Below are 9797 nucleotides of genomic sequence, written 5' to 3'. Positions count from 1 at the left end.
CGAGTGATCAAAGGGTGGTTTGATCGGTTAATTAAACTACAATTTAAACTAAATGAAAGTAATGTCAAGCAACTAAAGTAAGTAAGATGTAGAGAATAAGAAAGAGGTCTTGGGACCGAGAGTTCACCACTAAGCACCACCTTCCTAGAAATTTAATTTTTTGATTCATTAAGGGGGAAATTATGTTGTAAGAGAGAGTGTGTGCCATTAATTGAAACATTAGCATTGATGGCCAAGTAAGGATATATTGTCTAATCAATCTAGTGAATAGCACAACATTTCAAATTAAGCCATTAATCTTTCCACAAGCCCATAATCAATGCACATCATCAAATTAGAGAAATATACTACTTGCATTAATAAGCATGGAACATCAAACAACAAGAATGGATTGTTCACCTATCTAAGAAAGTAAGGCAACTACACTACAACTAAGCTAGTGATGTGGAAATTAAACTAATTAAACTAAGGTTGTGGCACAATCCATCAAGAAATGAGTATGAACCATCAAATAAACCACAAGAGTGTTCCATTTAAGCACCATGCCTTGACCGTCACTAGGTTCATAATATCAACACACATAGACATGCATCAATGTAACAAAATCTAGAGATAAACACATGAACATCCATTCTAGCATACATAGACATATGAATAGAATTAAATGATCAATTGGAAGTATTAAACTATACAAATCATGATAAAACAAGATTTATATATATCAAAGGTCAAGACAATAATTACAACTCTAATCCCCATTAATTACAAAATATTAAAGTCTAGGAGGCATGCTTAGGGCTAACTTTAGCCCCAATAAGATGTTTAGCCACTCATTGATGTTATCATCCAACCCTCAAGGGCTATCTCCATGCTAGAAATGATCTTCTTCCTCCTTGATGGAAACCCTAGAAGAGAGGAAGAACTTTTCCAATTTGTGTATTCTCTCCCTAATCTCTATCCAAGTCTCTCTAACTAATCAACTTCTATACTCAAAATAGCCAAAGTCCTATATATAGAAGGCTAAAATGTCACACCCAATGGTCAGGCCTCATGCACTAGGACCTCCAAATGATTGTACCACGAGCACACATTTAATTTGGCCTGAAATCAAACTTTTCATGCACTTGAGGAAGTTCAATTGATCTTAAGGTTGATTCGATTGATCGAACCTTGGCAGCGCCTTTTTGGAATAAAGATAAGGCTGAGATATTTTTGGGATATTTTAGGAAAAGGACAAAAGTGATAGGTAGGGATAAGATCAAAGAAGTTTGATCAATCGAAGAAATATTGGATCGATCGAAGATAGTATTCTGCTGAGGAAAATGACAAAAGGCTCGATCCATCTTGGCATTGTTGGAACGATCACTGTAAGATCGATTTGGGCCTAGTTCAATCGATCGAAGATGGTTCCTTTCACCAAATTGCTTCCACCTTGCTCCTTTCTTCCATTGAGCTTGAGATTGCATCTCTTTATGCTCTAATTCAGCTGAATTAACTTATTTTGAGGATAAGTGCCTGAAAAGGGAAATAATATGAAATTAGTCTAAAACGGAAAAATAGGATAGATAAAGGTCCTAGAATACTCGAGCTTAAGGGGTTTTAAATGTGCACTTTTTAGCGCTCATCAATGACCTTCAAATACCATTGAAAGTGTAAGGAATTAGGTCTGTCCCATCTCATCTTTGCAAATGACCTCATGTTATTTTCACATTGTAGCATCCTATCTTTGCACACATTCAAAACTACCATTGACAAATTCCATACACTATCTAGTCTACAAATTAGCCACAACAAGAGTAATGTATTTTTATCTAGTGTAAACCCTCAGATGGAGTCTGCCATCCTAGACTTTCTAGGATTTGAAAAAGGAACTATTCTTATGAGGTACCTTGGTGTACCATTAGTTACTATAATGCTGAGAGTAAATGACTGCAGAACCCTAGTTGATAAAATTACATCCAGAATTGCACACTGGACAAGCAAGAACCTTTCTTTTGTAGGAAGATTACAACTCATTAGGGTAGTCTTCTTCTCAACCCAAATGTATTGGAGCTCTAAATTCATATTAACAATGAGCATTATACATGAACTTGAAAGTATTTTGGTGCATTCTTATGGTCTGGTCCTATTCTTAAAAATACAGGTGCTAAAGTTGCTTGGGACAAATGTTGTCTCCCTAAAAGAGCTGGGGGTCTAGGTCTCCCTAATTTGCACTCATAGAATGAGAGTGCCATTATGAACCATTTTTGTCATATTTTCAGCTCTAAGGATATGCTATGGGTTAAATGGATACATACATATCTTCTCAAAGGTAGGAGTATTTGGGATGTTAAAGTTCCTGGTCAATGTTCTTGGAGTTGGAGAAGACTGTTTGGCCTTAGAGATGCAATCTTTCCCCTTGTCAAGCTAGAAATTGGTGCTGAAATTTCAACCAATTTCTGGTTTAACAACTGGAGCTCTCTTAGTCCACTTCATTAATATGTTCTTCCTCAACAAAGGGCTGGAACTGGGTTTGACAGCATGACAAAAATAAGTGCATCCATCACCTCCAACACATGGTCCTTCCCAATAGCCATCCTCAACATCTTGCCACAGCTATAATGCATTGACCCATTGCCAAATCCCAATCCTAATAGTAGAGATAAGTACATTTGGCTCCCCTCCAACTCTAGCTAGTTCTCCATCTCAAAAACCATGAAGCATTACAATCAGCAGTTCCCTACCCTACCTTGGCCTCATCTAGTCTAGTCCAAGCCATCCATACCTAAACATTCCTTTACACTTTGGGTTGCAAATCCTCACAAATTACCAAATCTCAACAGAAGATGTACAACACACATCAACTCAACAATGTGTATCCTTTGCAACATTGAACCTGAATCACATGATCATCTATTTTTCTCCTGTTCATTTGTTAAACCCTTATAGTACTTTCTATTGGACCGTTGTGGGTAGTATATCTAGCCCTCCTCTTAGATAGGACTCATTGTTTGGGCATAACACCATTGAAGGGGAAATTCAGAAGTTCACAACAATGTAATCTCCAAAATGGGATTAGCATCCCTAGTTTACCATATCTGGAATGAGAGGAACAGAAGAATTTTCAAGAAGAAAGCACTCAATGCTAATTTAATTCTCCACCTCACCTTGGAAACAATCAGAGCAAAGTTACTTTCCTTTATAATCTCTGATTCCCTCAATGCCACCAGAATTGCCATGGAATAGGAGCTCCTTAAATCAATGATTCACTACAAGAAAAATAGTTTTTTACCACACTTTTTTTACCACAGTTTTAATAAAACCGTGGTTGAAGACCCTTTCTACCACGGTTTTAAAATAACCATGGTAGAAAGTATATTCTTTTACCACGATTATTTTATAACTGTGGTAGAAAGTGAATTATTTTTAATATAATTTAGGCAGGTCTTTCTACCACCGTTTTAAAATAACCGTTGTAGAAAATATGTTTTTTTACCACAACCGTGGTAGAAAGTGAATTATTTTTAATAAATTTAGGTGGGTCTTTCTGCCACGATTATTTTTAAATCGTGGTAAAAAATAAATTATTTTTACTGTAATTTAGGCGGGTCTTATTCCCACTAGTTTAATTAAGAAAAAATAAAAAATAAAATATTGTATACAATCCACACAGAACATATCGATCTGTACACGGCGCGGCTTAGACAGAGAAGTGTCTCTCTTTCCATCAAAACCCTCTTTCTCTCCAAGCCACCGATCGAAGCCCCTAACGATGATTAAGCACTACTACCTCATTTATAAACCTTAAGACGCTACTTTTGCCTCTCATTCACTCTCTCACTCTACAAAACACTCTCTCTCTCCTCCTGAGGTTGGCCAGCGAGAGAGCTTTCTGAGTCTTCGATTTTTCTTCATCTGCAAAAGGTCAGTTCTCTTTACTTCTCTTTCTCAACATCTCCTAGGGTTTCTATAGATTTTTGTATTGTTCTTTATTTGAATCTAAAAAGTGTTTTTGTTCCTATGACCGTGTATATTCATATGTTGAAATTTATTATATATATGTACAGATATGTTGTTTTGAGTTGATTTGTGCATCTGTAGTGTTATTTTTGTACAATTAGATTCATCTGTGCAGTGGATATGTATTTTTCTTTTCAGATGCACTAGTACCGGTAGATGATTCAACAGTTCCTCTTTCCCTCTTTGATGAAACCCTAACCTTTCTCTTCCCAATTTCTGGTGTAGTGGCAATAACTAGACGGTTGGAAACAATTGGGGCTTTTTACCATCGTCTCAGCCTCCGGTCACTTTCTAACTCTTGAAGTAGGTACTTTTTGTGTTGATGAATCTGAAATATATGCATATTTATATTTATGGTATTGTTCATTAAAGACTGATACACTTTCGATCAAAGCTCCTCTAGTTCGCCATCAATCGAAATAAGTCTTAAGCCCTAAATGATAACACACGGCTCAGATTCCTTTGTCTGATCAGTAAGCAAACCGTAACTTTTTCTGTTCAATTCCTTCCTCTTGATTCCTTTTTTCACACACACTCGCTAACACACACATATGTATATGTATGTGTGTGTATATATTGAACATATTGCAATTGGATTTTATTTCTTTTCGCCATTAATCTATGCTCGTTTGCTTTTGAAAGAAAGAAAAAACATATATAATTATTTAATGGTGGACTTGTTCGATCAGTTTACGAGGCTTTTAGGATTAGTCTCATCATGTAAATCCAAAAAATTTGATACCAAATGCTTATAAAAAATTTGAGAACAAGTTTGGATTTTGGTGGATTAGGATCTTAAGATTTTATTTATTTAACGTTGCTAAATCATTTAAAATTAGATAACCAATACTATACTAAAATTTCTTCAAATTTTAGCAATTTTTTAAAAATTAAATTAGATGGAAACCTCTCAGCCTGCCCATGACCCCAGAGTAGGTAATAGTTTAATAATTTCTTGCTGGACTGAGTGTGTAGCATATAGGTTTCATCATCCTATTTATCTTAATTTGCTGCTCATCATTGTGGAATGTGGACCTCAGTTTTAAAGCAGATTAAATAAACAGTGCTCCATTGATGTGGATTATTATTCTCTTAATGGATTTGTCAAAATGACTCAAAAACACGTGATCTTAGAGGCATACTTCGTTAAGCAGAAGAAAACAAAGTGTATAAGAAAAAAAAAAAGTTGGAAAGGATAACCTTAAAAAGCTTTCTTTTATCTCCTAGACTTCAAAGATAACAATGAGCAGTAAGTGTTCATTTGAATACATTTATAAATCATAATCCAACGTAATAGATGGGGGTTTTACATTAATTAGTATTTCTTAGTCATAATGGGTGATGTGTGAAAATCATTTGTTGGTCAGTTATTCAAATTCCAACCATTGTTAATGATAGCATTCTCTACATATTTAAATTACTTCTTCTAATTTTGATCTAGTATTATGTGTATATATACATATTACATACATATATATATACACACATATTCTATTTCTTCTTTCCATAATCTTAAATCTTTAACTAGGAATTTAGGAGTTAAAATTCAAGGCCACCAACACATAGGTAGTCCGGTTAGTTTTTATGTATAATTAATTATTATAAGTCAATTTAGATCAAGAATTATTCAAGATCATTGCCTCTTTCTCAAATGGCTTGTAGAGTACACCTCTGTGTAATGTATCTTTAGGCATCTACGCATATGATAGGGTTGATGCAAAAGCTAGCAAACTCTATAAATGAGGTTTTTTTAATATATGTATTTAGTATTAATTTATCAAAAAAATGTATTTAGTATTAATTTATTATTCCAATATTCCCTTGTACTTGTCTCCTCCATTTTCAAGACTTACACATATAAATTATGTGCAAAAAATATTTAACACTCTGCTCACTCTCTATTTAACTCTCAATTTTTTATTTTCAATTTATAGTGTCCTATTTAACTCTCAATTCATTTCATAATCTCCCTCATCTTGTAAATATGTTTGTTGTACACATAGTGATACAATTATCTAGTAATCAATGGCATTGATTTTGTGGTTGTATTTTGATTTGAAAAAGGTCTGTAGTGTATGTTTAGGAAAAGTTTAATCTTGACACCACCTATCCCTATTGAGGGAATTGGTAGTGCTTCGCTATAAATAGAGGTAGCCCTTCACCTAATGAAAACACAACGAATCCTTGGAAGCAAAAGGGGAGGGGAAAGGGAAATTTAAATTTATTTATTTATTTATTTTTACCAATGAACGACCCTTTCACTTACATTAGCGAGATGGGACAACCAATTGGAGAGAATGGATTTAAGTTTACTTCTTTTGTAGGAATTCTGGTGAGGGAGATGGTTTTAGAGTTCCAGTTACATTAGAAGGATGAAAAAAAACTATCAACTAATGACATTGAGAAGTTATGGACTTGCATAAAGGAACTGAAAAGTTAGAATAAATATTTAGATAATGTTACTTATTCTTCATGGTTTAATATTTGTTTCTCCTTTATGATAATGAAGCAAAAATATGTTATAGTTGATTATAATATGAAAGAGACATAGGGAGTATGTGCGTCTTTATAGAATGAAAGTAACAAAAGATGTAAGAACTGTTGCACAAAATGGTAACTCTGCATTTGCCGCCGCCCTCTTGAAGCCTGACAATGCTAAGTCAATGGAACATTGGCAATAATGTTCTCAAGAGACTATTGTAAGAACATAGTATAACAACTTTTGTAATTTTTATTTTATATTAAATTAAAAAACTTATTTGTTTTCCAGGAATGAAGCAAAAATTAAATACTTGAGAGCTAAGAAAATGTTGCTATACACACAACGAGCCGCAAGGGATATACTTGCTGAAAGATGAAATGGTATTATTATTCGACTTATTTAAAATTTTCTTATTGTCTATGGGATTCTCTCAGAAAAGTTCTTGGATGAGACTTTTTATTTTGGTTTCTGGTGCTTTTTTTTTTTTTTTTTTCTTCTCCTGTGAGTTCTACCTACTTAGTGCTAGCTTTTCTTTGTAACTTTTCTTTTCTTCCTCTTCTTTGTATTTTTTTATTTTTGATGTTCCAATTTTTATTTTTTAGTTAAGGCATCAACAATTTATGTTTCTATGGTTGTTAAATGTGCTGAAGTAGTTGTTTAAGTTGTAGCAGTAGTCCTGGTTGCAACAGTTGACTTTATGTGCGAAAGTAGTTCTATTAGTATTTTGAGAGTGAACTACTAAAAATAATCAATTAGTATTTTCTAATCAAGTTACCTAAATTTGAGTTGTTTTATAAAATGGATTTGATTGTTATGGTCCCTTTTGGATTGCTTTTTTTTTTTTTTCCTTTTATATGTTTATGGATTCATGTTAGATTTTGCAGTTCTAATGATACATATGATAAATTTTACAAGATTTTCAAGTTGTTTTCCATTTGAATCTCTCATGTTAGTCTCAATTACAATTGATGTTTATCTACTACTGTTTATGTCTTTAGACAAATCCTAACAATTCATTTGCAGCCTTAGAAGAAGAGAGGGGAAGTAAAAGAAAAAGAAATAAAATAAAGAAGCCTTGCAAAGATTTTAACAATATACGTTACAATGGATTCTGACTATTTCTGAATGGCTTTAGTTGAGCAAGTTGAATTGTCAAATTGTAAGTAATGAAGACACAAGTGTTGCCTTATTATGCATTAACTATGTTGATTAAGGACTCTTGGAATTATATGTGGAATCTTAGGTGTAGCTAATTGAAGAACAAATAAACTATGGTTTTCATAGATGAGCCATTATCGGGTGCTGTCAAGTTTTTGAGAGAAATGAAATTGAGATTTTTCTTAGTTTATTTTTTTTTATTTGAACCACACATGTTCAAGTTTGAGTTCTCTTTATGGTTGTTGGTTGTGTAAGCTTTGCTTGGGAGTACATTCAAATTGATCGAAGCAGGAAATTTCATTGTTGAAGAAAGGGAAAGGGAAATGGTCATTGCTAATAGAGGATCATTGTAAAGTGATTGCATTGGTTGAATAATTGAATAGAGAGAGAGGCTATATATATATATACAAAATAAAAATAATAAAAATAATAAAAAAAGAAGCCAGTATCTATATGTATGTATGTATGTATGATACATATAACTTGAAGCTATAACAAAAAACATACAACCTGAAGCTGTAACTAAAAAACCAGATCTGAATATATCATATGATGGTAATTCACTTTGTCTTTGAGTACTTTCAATCACCTATTAAATAAGCCATGCTTAAGCTTTAATCCTTGGATTATTTCCTTGACACACTAAACTTGCTTTACTTAAGTTAAGACCATGTTAATACGTGCTTTGTTTGAGTTAATACGAAGAGTAGATCTTTCAAAGTATCTTTATTATAATGCTTGCTTTGCTTGGTTTAATTTTGGCAACTTTACAACTTATTTTACATTAATTCTCTTACTTCAACTATTACATCTTTGTAGGTCTAAGTTAGGATTGTAGTTTGCGGTTGCCGTTACTTTTTTTGTTGCCGTTATATTTTTTGTATGGCTCATGAAGAAGTTGCAAGAAGATATGAAGAATTTTTATTTTATTTTGGTTAAATAAATATATAAGGTGTAGATCATGTACTTCTTTGAAATTTGTATATGGTAAATTTTTGTATAAAACAATGATTTAGAATTGGTTATATATGTATATATGATGTTATTGGTCAGTTGTAAATTATTTTGGTTATGATACTATTTTTTTATTTATTTAGGGTTTGCTTCTGGGGTCCTTATAAGGCTAGTAGTAGGGGGGGGGGGGGAAGGCTTCACAAGGGCTACACTATTATTTTTTAAAAAAATTATATATCATTTTCTACCACGGTTATACACCGTGGTAGAAAGTCTTGGGGAACTGTGGTAGAAGATATACTTTCTACCACGGTGCATAACCGTGGTAGAAAGAAAGACTTTCGACCACGGTGGGGAACCGTGGTAGAAAATAGACTTTCTACCACAGTTCCCCACCACGGTTATGCATTGTCAAAGTCTATACTTTACTACCACGGCTGTTTCTTCCATGGTTCAAAACCGTAGTAGAAAGTCTTTTCCACCGTAGTAAAAAAGTCATTTATCTTGTAGTGATTTGTCCCTCAGAAAAGCCACGAGACTTGAGGCACTGAAATACTGTTACCATTACTTGAATCAATCTCCATGATCACCAGATTGCTGTGTTGATTTTCATAAATCATACACTTCAGTTTGTTGGGTTGTTGTTTGGGCTCTAATGTTGTATCTATCCTATTAGACCTATTGGGCAGTTCTTGTATACTCTTTTGTAGTTAGTATTGGGCTAACTCCTTAGGTTGTACCTTTACCTCTTCTATATTGAATGTTAAACTTCAACTTAAAAAAATAAAAATAAAAATAAAAAAAATCACTTAAGTTAGAACAAGGTATTTGAAAAGACAACTTTTTTGCCATGATTTTTACCATGAGATAGGAGAATATAGGAAAAGATGAGGGTATTTTTGTGCTTTCCACAAACTCAAAAGTATGGCGGGGTACATTTTTGGAACCCAAATATCACCACCCTTAAATTTAAAGTAGAAAATTGAATAAGAAGTGTAACAACATTTATCTATTGTTCAATTATGAAAAGAAGGATGATCATAAGCATGATTATGTGCACACTTCCTATTGAATTTTGTGACTCGAATTCAATGTGTATATTGTATTCTATAGAAGATGGATTAGTCCAATTGGGGTTAAGTTTGCAATTAAGAAAGATTGCCTTACATGGACCAGTCCATCTGGGTATAGAGTGAAGACTCCA

The sequence above is a fragment of the Cornus florida genome, unplaced genomic scaffold, assembly GCF_030987335.1.
Source record: "Cornus florida cultivar Cherokee Brave unplaced genomic scaffold, ASM3098733v1 CherokeeBrave_3.0.0_Hap2_Chr01, whole genome shotgun sequence".
NCBI classification, from domain to species: domain Eukaryota; kingdom Viridiplantae; phylum Streptophyta; class Magnoliopsida; order Cornales; family Cornaceae; genus Cornus; species Cornus florida.
The sequence above is the reverse complement of the archived record's forward strand: the minus strand, read 5'-3'. Positions refer to the sequence as shown.